We start from the raw sequence: 13,527 nt of genomic DNA, 5'->3' as shown, positions 1-13,527 counted from the left end.
ATTATGGAGCATGTTTGATGCTTCCATAACTCTGAATGGATGGTCAAGATTGATTCAAAGGTGTTTCATTTTGATTAAACCTTTAAAGCAAGAGTTTTAATAAAAAGAGAAGAGATTGGAAAAAAAGAATAGAACGTACTTTTTCTTAAAAAAAGTTTCAGCCATATTTTCTCTTCTCCTCTTCCAAGCTTTTCCAAAGAAAAGAGAATAAACTTAGTTGCCATCTTGTAGCCTTGCATTCCACACCTTGTCCACTCAAGGTTCAAGTTGAAAGTATTCTTGAAGAATAAGTGGTAAACTTATTTGGTCAAGAAATCATTCATTGGTGTGGTGTTATCAGAAAATAAGAATCTCAAAATAAAGGTATGGTTTTCTTACTTAATAGAATCTTATTTTAATTTTTTTTGATGTGATTATATTACTTACAATAATAATAATGTGTGTTTTCGCTTGTGTAATTGGATTGCTTGCTTCCATTGTTAAAGAAATTTTTGAAATCTATGCTTTACACAATCACATTAATCCATTAAGATCCTATTCTAACAATTGGTATCAAACCAGGGTTTATTGCAAGTTTGTTTCTTATATTTATTTTGCATGGTTGGCACCTTTGCATATGTTTAACTATTTTGATGTGATCAATGTATGGTTGTATGTTATGATGCATGATTCAAAGTTTTTGCCACATTAATTGTCCTATAAAATTTTACATGTAACATTTTTCTTTTGGTTATGTAACACGAAGGGTGGCCTATCATCGCCATGTTTCCTTCTTGATTTTTTTTCTTTAGATTTATGTAACTAAGAAAACCCATGTAATTTTAATATTTCTTGGTGTATTTGGTGCATCCATGGAGAAGGAAGTTCAAAGCCAAAAGGAAAAAGATAATTAGGTAACATTTGGTCTCTTTAATTTTTTTTATGACTATTTTTTTTGAAAAAATGAGTTTTTCTTGTATTTATTTTTTTTAAAGAAAAAGAGTTTTTCTTATATTAAAATTCTGTTATTACAAAAAATATATTTTTTATTAAAGTTTTTTTTATTAAAAAAAATGGAGAAGGGAAAATAGGGGTGAAGTGTGCTACCAGGCAGCACACAGCCCCTGCTGTGTGCCGTTTGATAGCACACAGCACACTGTTGTGTGTTGCTGCTGGACAGCAGCACATGCTGCCGAACAGCAACACAAGCTGTTGCCAGGTGCAGCAGCAAGTGCTGCCACAAGGCAGCAGCCCACCCTTGAGCTCTTGGGCAACAGCCCGTTAGGGTGGGCCCTTTTTAATTTTTTTTAATAATAAAATTATTTTAAAATATATATTTTTAAAAATATATATTCTTAAAAAATTTTCATTTTTTTTTTGAAAAAATTAATTTTATCCTTGAATTAAAAATATATATATAATTTATTTTGGAATTAATTAATGAGATTAATTAATTGGACAAAATAAAATTATATTCTCAAATTGAGTTACAGTTAAAATTAAAATTAAAGATTTTTTTTTAGTCATAAAATTCAAAAGAGTGCCAAATGAATGTGATCCTAACAAGCAACGGAAGCAAGCAAGATCTAAGAGAATTACAAGTTGTAATTTTATTTTATTTTTCCTAGGATGGACATTAATGTGACTTATTATATATATATATATATATTTATATGTATGAGTGATATTAGATATTATTTGTATGCTTGAAAACATGTCATCTAGAATTAAGGTGTCAACATCTCTTAAGGAATGCCATGCATATATTATGTATTTTAGTTTAAAAGGAATTTTATACTATCAGATACATAATAAATATAGGAAAATAAATCACATCTAGACAAGATGGTAATATAGACTTAGTTATATACTAAAAGTGTTTAGTTGGAAACACAACCAAGCCTATAATTTGACTTAAGATATTCTAAATAAGCATCTAGAAAATCTGGTAAAAAGTCAATCAAAACCCTTAATATAAAAATATTGAGTGGGAGAGGATGCTAGTAATCCTAAAGTCTACGGTCTCCATTGTTGGCCCATTGGCATGCGAAACCTGTCACTCCCTACAAGCGGACATGAATCTAGAACATGATGGACTGGGTCTCCAAAAGGATAAATCCTTTTAGGTGGATTATGAAGTGAGACCTCCCATAGAAGCTCACTAAGTAAGGAGCTTAAAAGAATGAAACAATGGTTATTACACTCAACATGAATTTACTATTAACCTGCCTACAGTAGCTCTATTAGTAAACTTCATGGACCAAATGAAGACGCTCCTTAACCATGTTAAGTATGAAGATACTAGGCAACATAGTTAAGTGGGAGGGTCTTAGTTTACCTAGTAGCAAATTCTCACGGCCCATAGTCGGTTAATTTATTACAGAAAGATAGATGATCGTCAAACTAATAATATAATTTATAGGGTTTTATATATTGTCATCATGCATACATGCATCATGAAATGTTCAAAGTCTATGAATAACTAGTATGCTTACATAATTTCAAATGTACTTTCAAAAACATATCTGCATCACAAATATGAATACACATTCAATTTTGCTGAACAAATGCACTTTGAATGGTGATAACTACTCTGAATGGAAAAGAAACCTTAATATTGTCCTTAATTATGACAAGATCACATGGGTTCTTTCTGACCATGAGCTTGAAGCACTGACTCCCCAGTCAACTCCATAAGATATTGAATATCATAAGAAGTGGCATGATGCAAATGAGCTGTCTAAATGCTATATATTAGCCTCTATGAACAGTATATTACAAAAGCAGCACAAAGGCATGGGTAATGCTGCTAACATAATGTTACACCTACATGAGATGTTTGGTACGAAAACTAGATCTGCTAAGGTGAAAGCAATCAATGCTTTTAAGGACCTTAAGCAGAAACTTGGGGAGCTAGTTAGAGATTACATGCTAAAAGTGATCTCTTGTCTCAATGAGCAGAACTAAATGGTGCTGAGATAGATGCGGAAACGTAAATATCAATGATCATTCATTGCTTGAATTCGTCATTTTCATGGTTCAAATTGGATTATGAACTGCACACTAGGGATTACACCCTAAATGGGCTAATGAATGATCTTCAAAATGTGGAGGAGGTTCTTGATTTGAAAAAGAAACCTGAAGCACATGCAATTTCCACTTCTAAGCCTAAACCCAAGGGTAAAAAAAGATAACTAGAAATAAAAAGATTTCTAAGGGCTTAGTGGGAGCAAAGAAAAGGCCCATGAAGAGAAAGACTGCTTCAAAAGACAACACCAAAGGAAAATGTTTCCATTATGGTGTGCAAGGACATTGGAAGCGAAATTGCAAGGTCTACCTTGAAGAAATCTAGAAGAATAAACAAGGTATGGGTTTTCTAAATATGTTAGAAGCCTATTTAGTGGTTGATTCTATAGATACTTGGATAGTAGATTATGAGCCACTACCATGTTTGCAATTCTTTACAAGGGTTTCAACAAAGGAGAAAACTGAGTAAAGGGCAGTTTCGGATGAGGATGGCAAATGGCACGTTCGTTTCAACATTAGCAGTGAGAGCCATTATTCTTCAATTTCCTTATGGTCGTAGCTTAGTTTTGGAAAATGTTTATTACATTCTAGAGACTTATAGAAATATGATTTCTGTTTTTTGTCTAATAAAGTCTGGATATTCAGTTTATTTTAGTGAGACACTCACTATTTATTTGAATAAAGATTTTATTTGTTTTGGAATTGTAAGATATAATCTTTATTTCCTTGAGCCTACGACTTATTCTACAAATGCTATAGAAGTAATATGATTTGAAACTAAAAGAGTCAAAGAATATAGTATAAATCAAAATTATTTTTGGCATTTGTGTTTAGGTCATATCAATCAAAATAGACTCAATAGGCTTATAAAGGATGGTACTTTACAAGACATGGTTGAGTGTCCTTTGCCAGTATGTGAGTCTTATATTGAATCTAAAATGACTAAAGGGCCTTTCAAGGCAAAAGATAACAAAATGCCAAACGTTCTAGACTTAGTGCACACAGATGTGTGTGGACCAATGAACGTAGAAGCTAGATGAGGTTATGAATATTTCATAACTTTTATTGATGATTACTCGAGACATGGCTTTGTGTATTTAATGTACAAAAAAAGTGAATCCTTTGAAAAGTTCAAAGAATTTAAAGCCGAAGTTGAAAAGCAACTAGGCCAGCCATTGAAACAACTTCAATCAGATTGGGGGGTGAGTATTTATCAGATGAATTTCAACAATATCTCACTGACAATGGGATAATTTCCAATTTGTCAACACCAAGAACACCTCAACATAATGGTGTAGCTAAAGGAAAAAATAGGACTCTTTTAGAAATGGTTAGATCAATGATGTCCTATGCTAACCTTCCAATCTCATTCTAGGGATATTGTATGCAAACTGCTCAGTACTTGCTCAATTTTGCTCCATCTAAGGTTGTGCCTAAGACACCAAGGGAGTTGTGGATAGGGCGTAAATCATCTATACGTCATTTACGAACTTGGGGATGTCCTGCACATGTTTTAAAGCCAGAGTCCACAAAGATGGAACCAAAGACTGAGGTGTGCTTGTTTGTAGGATATCCAAAAGGAACAAGAGGTTATTAGTTCTATAGTCCTCAAGATAAGAAAGTTTTTGTTAGTATGAATGCCACTTTCTTAGAGGAAGAGTTTGTGAGAAATCATAAACCTAGAAATGAAATTGTCTTAGAAGAATTGTCTGATCTTGCAAATTTAAGAGTTAATTCTGAAGATGTCATAACACAGTCTGATTCAAGGGTTAAAACAGAAACACAACCTGAACATTAAATAATGGTGCCTCGACGTAGTGGGAGGGTTGTAAGACAACCAGAAAGATACATGGGTTTAGGAGAAAACATGATTGCAGTATTAAACGAACATGAATATGATCCTATTACACATAAGGAAGCTATTAATGATGTTGATGCTGAAGAATGGCATAAGGTAATGAAATCTGAGTTAGACTCCATGGATTATAATAAAGTTTGGACTTTAGTAGATCCACCTGAAGGGATAAAACCTATAGGGTGCAAATGGATTTACAAAAGAAAAAGAGGAAGTGATGGGAAGGTAAAGACCTTCAAGGCTAGACTAATGGCCAAGGGTTTTACCCAAAGAGAATAGATTGACTATGAGGAAACCTTCTTGCCAGTTGCTATACTTAAATCCATCAGGATCCTCTTATTGATAGCGCACATCTTGATTATGAGATATGGCAAATGGATGTCAAGATCGCATTTTAAATGGAGATCTTAAATAGTGCATTTATATGGCTCAACTAGAAGGTTTCATTAAAAAAGGGCCACAAGCATAAGGTTTGTGAATTGCACAGGTCCATTTATGGACTTGAGTAAGCATTTAGGTCTTGGATCATAAGATTTAATACTGCTATCAAATCATACGATTTTCAGTTAAATGTTGACGAACCTTGTGTCTATAAAAAGATACAAGATAAAAAGGTTATTTTCCTATTCCTTTATGCTGATGACATTCTACTCATTAGGAATGATATAGGAATGTTATCAACAGTTAAAGGTTGACTGAACCATCAATTCAATATGAAGGATTTGGGAGAAGCTACCTATGTTCTAGGGATCAAACTTATAAGGGATTGTAAGAACAAGCAGATGGCATTATCTCAAGCATACTACATGGACAAGATTTTGGCCAAGTTTGCTATGCAAGATTCCAAGAAGGGTTTTATGCCCTCTAGACATGCAATCAAACTTTCTAAGGAAATGTCACCTAAAACTCCAAAAGAAGTTGAATACATGAGACGAATTCCATATGCATCTGTCGTTGGAAGTCTCATGTATGCTATGCTATGCACTGGGCTAGATATTTGCTATGCAATTGAATTAGTTAGCAGATTTCAATCAAAACCAGGTGTGGAGCACTGGACTACAATCAAGTGCACTTTTAAATATCTTTGTAGAATGAAGAATTACATGCTTGTATATTCTGGAAGTGACCTTATAGTGACAGGGTACACTGATTCAGATTTTCAATCTGATGTTGATTCTAGAAAATCAACATCAGGATCTGTTTTCACCATTGAATGAGGAGCCATAGTTTTGAGGAGTGTAAAGCAATCTTGTATTGCAGACTCTACTATGAAAGCAGAGTATGTTGCGGCTTATGAAGCAACAAAGGAAGATGTATGGCTTCGTAAGTTCCTTATGGACCTTGAAGTAATTCCAAATGCGGACAAGCCTATTACACTCTATTGTGATAACAGTGGAGCAGTGGCTAACTCAAAAGAACCGCAGAATCATAAAGTAGCAAAACATATTGAAAAAAAGTATCATCTCATTCGAGAGATCATACAACATGGAGAAGTACTTGTGAAGAAAATTCCAACAAAGCAAAACCTTGTCGATCCATTCACAAAGACTCTAACACAAAAGAGTTTCGATCATCACTTAGAAGGTCTTGGAATGAGGGATATGTCATACTTGCTTTAAGGCAAGTCAAAGATTGTTAGGAATTTTGAGAATATGGTGCCTTGGAAAGCAAGTATATTCTCATGTTTAAATTCATTGAATTTATTTGTAATGAAAGTACATTTTGATAATAAGACGAAGAGTTTGTTTTAGTAAGCATTCATTACCTAGTTATTAAGGTACCAAGATTCTATTGAGATATTAAAATACATTTGTATGAAGAGTCATACATATGAGAAATGTATTTTAATTGAATCTAAAAATTGTTCACAACCATATAATAAAGCTGGTCACTTTATTATGTTAAGGCTGTAGCGTCCAGATTACTTCCAACGAAACGAATGCGATTCATTTCAAGGGAATAATGAGTCTTAAATCATCAAAATGGTTGACTTCGAGTAATCACACTATAACATGAACTGGAATCATGTGAGAATCAAATTTAAGTTTTACCGTTACTTGAATCTTGATCTCGCACTTATGCATTTGCTTATAGTAGAACCAAAATCCTGATGGATAGTGGACTCGTGTTTAATCTCCTTATAATCTTTGATTTACCATGAGTATGATCATCATAAAGCGTTGATCTAGACTCCGTATTTTGGGATTATAATTAAGATGAACATTTGGGAACATATATCCAGATAATGGAGTTCATAACATTAACATTACTTCTAGTGACTTCAAGAAGATTGGTGATTAATCTAGGCCCAGTGGATTGATGAATTAGTTACTCATCACATCTGGATACTCAAAAGATTAGATCTAAAGTATTGAATCACTAATTGGATGAAATTTGAGACTATGGAACAAAATTGACATAAAGGGTAAAACGATAATTTCACCTTTTATCATTGGATGGTTATGAGGGTTCATAATATAAGGCTTGCAATTGGACAACTAATAATTAATATCAAATATTGAATTATTTCTTGTAATTATCATTAATCCAAGATGCAACCATGACTCTATGGTGGAGTGATTTCATGGTTAATAAGCTTGAATAATTTTTAATGAGATTAAGAATAATTCTAAGTTTATTGGAGCTTGGAATATCTATGTCCAAATAGATTCCCCACCTAGCTTCGTAGAATTTAACTTGTTTAAGTTGGAATGTGTCAAGCCCAACCCTATAATATACTTGCCATGTCATTCATGTATTTGACAACATGCTTGCATACTTGAATACCTCGAAAAAATCATCAAAAGTCAGTAGTGTAACTAATAGTACAACTAAGTTGATTTAAGCCTCGAACTAGTTCAAATAAAGATTTTAAGATGCAATTGAGAGTTATTGAATCTTAGAATGACTTAATATGGTGATTCAGAGTTCGGGGATTGATTTGGAGTTAAATTGGAATTTTCATAACGTAGGGGCAAAATTAGAATGTTGGATGATATTTTGACTAAATTTGATTAATTAGAGCATTATTTGAATTTGAGAAGTGAAAATTTTCAATTTCGACATTTTTTCAAACATAGGGGCAAAACGATCATTTTAGGTGTCCACGGGGACGTAATTAAAATTTTTGGAATTTTACACCACCTTGACACTTGTCAAACCCATGAAATTCATTTTAAACTTTGGATAATTGAGAGATTTTATGTGGTGGAGAAGAAATGTTTAATTATTAAGTTTTATGTATGGACCTATCACATGGTGACAAGTGTCAAGCTTTAATATTATTATATTTTCCTTTATAAACACAATTAAAACTCTCCCATCTCATTTCTCTTGGCCAGCCAAGGCAAGAACAAAAGGGAAAAAGCATAGAACAAACCCTAGAGAAGAAAATCAAGAGAAAACTCATTGGATTTCAAGGAATTAAGCAAGTAAAGGTAAAATTTCTTAATTCTAGCTTGTGATCTACCTTTCCTATGCATTCTTTTTCAATTACCATAGTTAAAATTCAAGATCTCATGAAGGATTCATGGTTGATCGAATTTAGAGAGAGAAAATTTGATGATTTATTTGGTTAGATTTCAAGGTATCTTAGTGTTTTTAGTTGTTTTGTGATATTTAGCATGAAAAACAAGCAAGAAATTTCATGCCCTTCACCCACACTCCTTGGCTGAAATTTTCAAGAGAGAAATTGGATAATGGACTTTGATGAATTTCATGCTATTTAGGTGTTTTTAGTTGTTTTATGATGTAAGGTGTAAAAATCAAGCATGAAAATTACATGTTCTACACTAAACCTTCAATGGCCGAATTTTACAAGGAAGATATTGATGATGGATTTTTGTGATATTACATATTATTTAACTTGTAATTGATGACTTGGAGTGTTGGAAGTGGAATCAAGTTAATTGGAGTTGAATTGGATGTATTGGCCAATTAACCGGTGTATAGATCGAATTAGGCCAATACCATTTTATTTCGATACATAATTGAAGCTACGTAGAACACCATATTTAGATAATAATCCGAACATTTCGCATCCCATTTCATGCATTCATATAGAGCCTAAATTAGTTTTATAACGGTTTAGTACAAATATAGTAAATTGCTTGTTGTGCATTATGTTTAGGTGGTGAAACTTCCGATAAGGGTAAGGAGATTGTACCCGAAGATCGAGACTAGGAGTACTTCGACTCCCGATATCGTGAGTAACCTTATTATCATCTTAATTATCTAAAGTAGTTTTTATTCGTTTTTGTGATTTTATAGAAAAATGAGTTTAAATGGTAAATCCTTATGTTTTATAAGTAAAATGTGATTAAATGAAATGAGTTTTATAAATCATTTTGAAATTGAATGATGATTTTAGAAATTGAGTAATTGGAGACTGTTTGATTGTGTTGTAAATTTATGGTTTGAATTGAATGGCTTATGGTGATATTGGCATGAATGGTTGAATTGGAAATTGTGTTGAAATTGTTTGAGCTGTTTGTTTTGCCTTAACAGGCTAGGTAGTAATATAATTGCCATGTCATGCTGTCGAAACTTTTATTGATTTGGTGGGATATTGATTAGTCACTACAGTGGCGGGATTCCGTGGATCAGCCTATTAGAGAGGGGCACGGTAAACCTGGTTATATTTTACCTCGAAATGAGAGACGCGGAGGGTATCTCCTGAGGTAAAGCTTTAGAGTTCACTACACGCTAAACCACCACGTGAGGGTGAACTCAACCAACGCCAATGAATGGCTATGCTTTTAAACGTAAAAATGTGTTTTATGCGTATATGAACTTTTCTTTAACAGCCTTGGTGGACTCGATTGGATGCCCTGGCCAAGGTATCCCCGAGAATGAGTTTTGGCATGAACCAAATTTTTAAGAAATTCATAAGCCATGTTGATTATTTGAGTGAAATGAAATTATTTTATTTAGTTGAAATGAGTTTGAAACATTATGAATCATAGTACAATGAACTATTTTAAATTGTCTCCATTTACTCGACTTTAGATATTTTAGATGATGTTTGCTTACTCACTGGGTTTATAAAAACTCACTCATTCTTTTCACCCATTTCAGGCTCAGGGCAGTCTGTAAATCGCTGATTATGTCGAGAGTTTGCTTTTGGGTTTGCACTCTTAGAAATCGAAGGTCTATAGTCTTGTACATATATGTTTATTTTGGGGCCCACATGTCATTGTATAATATTTTGTATACCTGGCTGCGTGTGCCACTGTATGTATGAATTTATTTTGCTTTTACGCTACAAAAATTATTTACTCAAAGTTCTATAAATATTATTTTATAAGAAAATGGAATATTTTTATTTAATATTTTATTTAGTTTGATTAGCCATAATTTCTGTCAAACCCTGTTCTATAAAATAATTACGACGTCATTTACATGCTCAATTGAATGTTTGCATATTTAGGAAGTTCGAGGAATCGTTAAAAGACGATATTGCCCCTAATGGTACCATTAAGTCGATTAAGCCTCGAACTAGTTCAAATAGGAATTTTAAGGTGAAATTAAGAGTTTCACAGTTCATGGATGACTCAAAATGGTAATTCAAAGTTCGAGGATCAATTTGGAGTCAAACCGAAATTTTCACTATCCAAGGGTAAAATGGTCATTTGTCACTTGGAGACAAAATGAAAATTTTTAGAAAAGATTTTTTTGGTCCCATTTGACTTATTGGAGTATGATTTGAGTATTGGAGTATGATTTGAAGTTTAGAAGTGAAAAATTTTAATTTCGGTATAATTTGGAGTATAGGAGCGAAATGGTAATTTTACCACCCCGAGGGAAAATCGATAAATTTTCACCCCCGACACTTGTCAAGACCAAGAGATTTTATTCATCATGGAAATGGATAAACATGAGAAATGTGTGGTGGAGAATTAAAGAATTAAAAGTCAAATATTTAAAATTTGAACCAATAAGAAAATGCCATGTGTCATGTTTTTATTATTTTATTATTTCTTTACATAAAGGAAAAAAATCAGCACATTTCTCCCATAGTGATTAGCCAAACCAGAAGAGAAGAGAAACCAAGGAAGAACAAACCCTAGGTGGGAAAAATCAAAGAGAAAGTGTTGGAATTCAAGAATTTGATCAAGCAAAGGTAAAATTTCTTTGATTTTGCTAGTGATTTACCTTACCCATGCATTTTCCCTTAATTTCCATGGTTAAATTACATGTTTTCATGATGAATTCATGGCTGGTTGGAATGGGTATGGAGAGAGAATGATGTTAGATTGATTTGATTCTAAGTTATGTTAGTGTTTTTAGTTAGTTAAGCATGTTTAAAAACAAAACAACAAGAAAAGAATCCATTTTCCCCATGAACCTTCAATGGCCGAACCCTATGTGAAGTGTAGAAGTAATGAATTGATTTTGTGATCAAGTGAATTAGTTGAAAAATTGATGAAATGATGATTTATGGTGAGAAAATGGAATGAGAAAATATTTAGTGATAGTGCACCACAATGGTCGAAATTTTCAAGAAGAATTGTGAGGGTTGTTAGGCTGAATTTTAGATTATTGGAATTGTATTTAGTGAATTGAAATATTAGAAATGAAATGTAGCAATTTGGAGCCAAATCGAACACAATTGTCATTTAATCAAGTAATAGGCTGAATTAGGTCAGCACCGCATTTAAGCGGTAGTCGGATAAGTTGCATATCATATCATGCATCTACACCGAGCCTGAATTGATTTTATAATGGTCAAGCATTGATGTGGTAAATTATGTATTGTACATTGTGGATAGGTGGTGAGTAAATTACATTGATATAAGTACAAAGATTGTGCTTGGAGACTAAGATTAGGAGTACATCAACTCCTAGAATTATGAGTAAACTTATTATCGTCTTAATTATCTAGAGTAGTTTTATACAATTGTGTGATTTTATAGAAAATGGGTTTAAATGGTAAATTGCTATGTTTTAGGAGAAATTATGATTTTATAAAATGATTTTATAAATTTTCTAAAAAATTGAATACTGGTTTTGAAAATAGAGTAATTGGAGACTGCCTGCTTGTGTTATAAATTGTGTTTTAAATTATATGGCTTATAACAATATGTGAGTATAAATGGCAAAGTCGGTATTTGTATCAAAATTATATATACTATGTATTCAGCCTTGAGAGGTTAGATTGCGATAAATTGCCATATCATGCAAATAAGGATTTTATAAATCAGGTGGTAGATAAAATAAAGATTAGCTACTGCAGTGGCGGGGTTTTGTGGATCAACCTATTAGAGGGGCATGGTAAACTCCTTTATATTCTCACCTCAGTCGTAGATGCGCGTAGGGTATCTCCTGAGGTGGGCTTTTTGAGTGCACTTCACGTTAACGGCCACGTGAAGTGAGACTCAATCAACGCTAAGGAACGACTGCTTTTTTTCAAACTAAAAACAAGTTTTATGATTATATAAAATTTATCACAACCTTGGTGGACTCGGTTGGATACCCTTAGTCTAGGTGTCCCCGAGTACAGGATTTGGCATGAGCCAAGTTTTGAGAAATTCACGAGCCATATTGATTATTTGGTTGAAATGAATATTCGTGTTGTAAAAAATTTACTAAAATAAATTATTTTTAATTGTCTCCCTTTACTCGCCTTTAGATAGTTTAGATGGTGTCTGTTTACTCACTGGGATTATATAATTATAATCTCACCCCTCTTCCTATCCATTTTTCAAGCTCAGGAAGTTTGTTGAAAGTTGATTAAGACGAGAATTAATCTCAGAATTGCATCCTAGAAAGTAAGGGTTCGTAGTTCTATACCTTCTTGGTCAGTTGGGGGCCCACGTGTCACTGTAAAAGTAATTTTATAGTTCAGTTGTCTGATTTAAAGTATGTATGAACATATTTATCTTTTACACCATGTTTTTGGCAGGTTTCAATATTTTTGAAGAAAAATGACGAAAATACCTCTATGAGCTAAAAAATAATATTTTATTGTTTTGATTTGGAAACGACTTATGATTTCTTGAAATGCGAGATTTAATAACTATCGCTCACCGGGGAGATGCGGAAGCTGATGCTAAGCCTTGCGAGGTTTCGATCGGCATTCGAGATAATGAGTGTCTATCGAGACGTCGCGACGATTGTCACTGGCCCGATGGGAGTTTTGGGTCGTGACAATTTCACTTCAAATGGATGATTTAGATAACTAAACTTATTTTTAGATATAAAATGTATATTTTTCATTTATATATTATATTTCTAACAGGTTTCGAAATTTTTGGGTAAAATGACCAAAATACCCCTGTGCAGTAGAAATTACTTTTTGATTGTTTTTTATTTGAAATTGGTCTATATTTCTTTAAAACATGGTATTTAATAACTGTTGCTCACAAGGGAGAAGTAAAACTGATGCGAAAGCCTTGCAAGGTTTCAGTTAGCATTCCGAGTAATGAATGTCAATCGAGACATCGTGGCTGTTGTCATGGGCTCGATGGGAGTTCCGGCTCGTGACAGAATGCATGTTTTAATTTGTTTAATTAAATTGTGTACAAAATTGGCAGCTTTGACATGTTTGTCTTAATTTAGACAATAAAATATGTTTGGTCTTAATTTAGACAAGAAAATATTTTTTGTCTTAATTTAGTCAACAAAACATATTTGCCTTAATTTAGACAAGATAAAATATTTTTTTG

General features: G+C 33.0%; 1 long non-coding RNA gene across 1 annotated transcript; it reads left to right on the top strand.

The window, feature by feature from the left end:
• On the top strand, positions 8,260-9,064 carry LOC108663107. Its single transcript, XR_001929036.1, has 2 exons — positions 8,260-8,298; positions 8,991-9,064. It is a non-coding gene; the product is annotated as an uncharacterized LOC108663107 (long non-coding RNA).

The sequence above is a fragment of the Theobroma cacao genome, chromosome 8, assembly GCF_000208745.1.
Source record: "Theobroma cacao cultivar B97-61/B2 chromosome 8, Criollo_cocoa_genome_V2, whole genome shotgun sequence".
Lineage (NCBI taxonomy): Eukaryota > Viridiplantae > Streptophyta > Magnoliopsida > Malvales > Malvaceae > Theobroma > Theobroma cacao.
The sequence above is the reverse complement of the archived record's forward strand: the minus strand, read 5'-3'. Positions and strand labels throughout refer to the sequence as shown.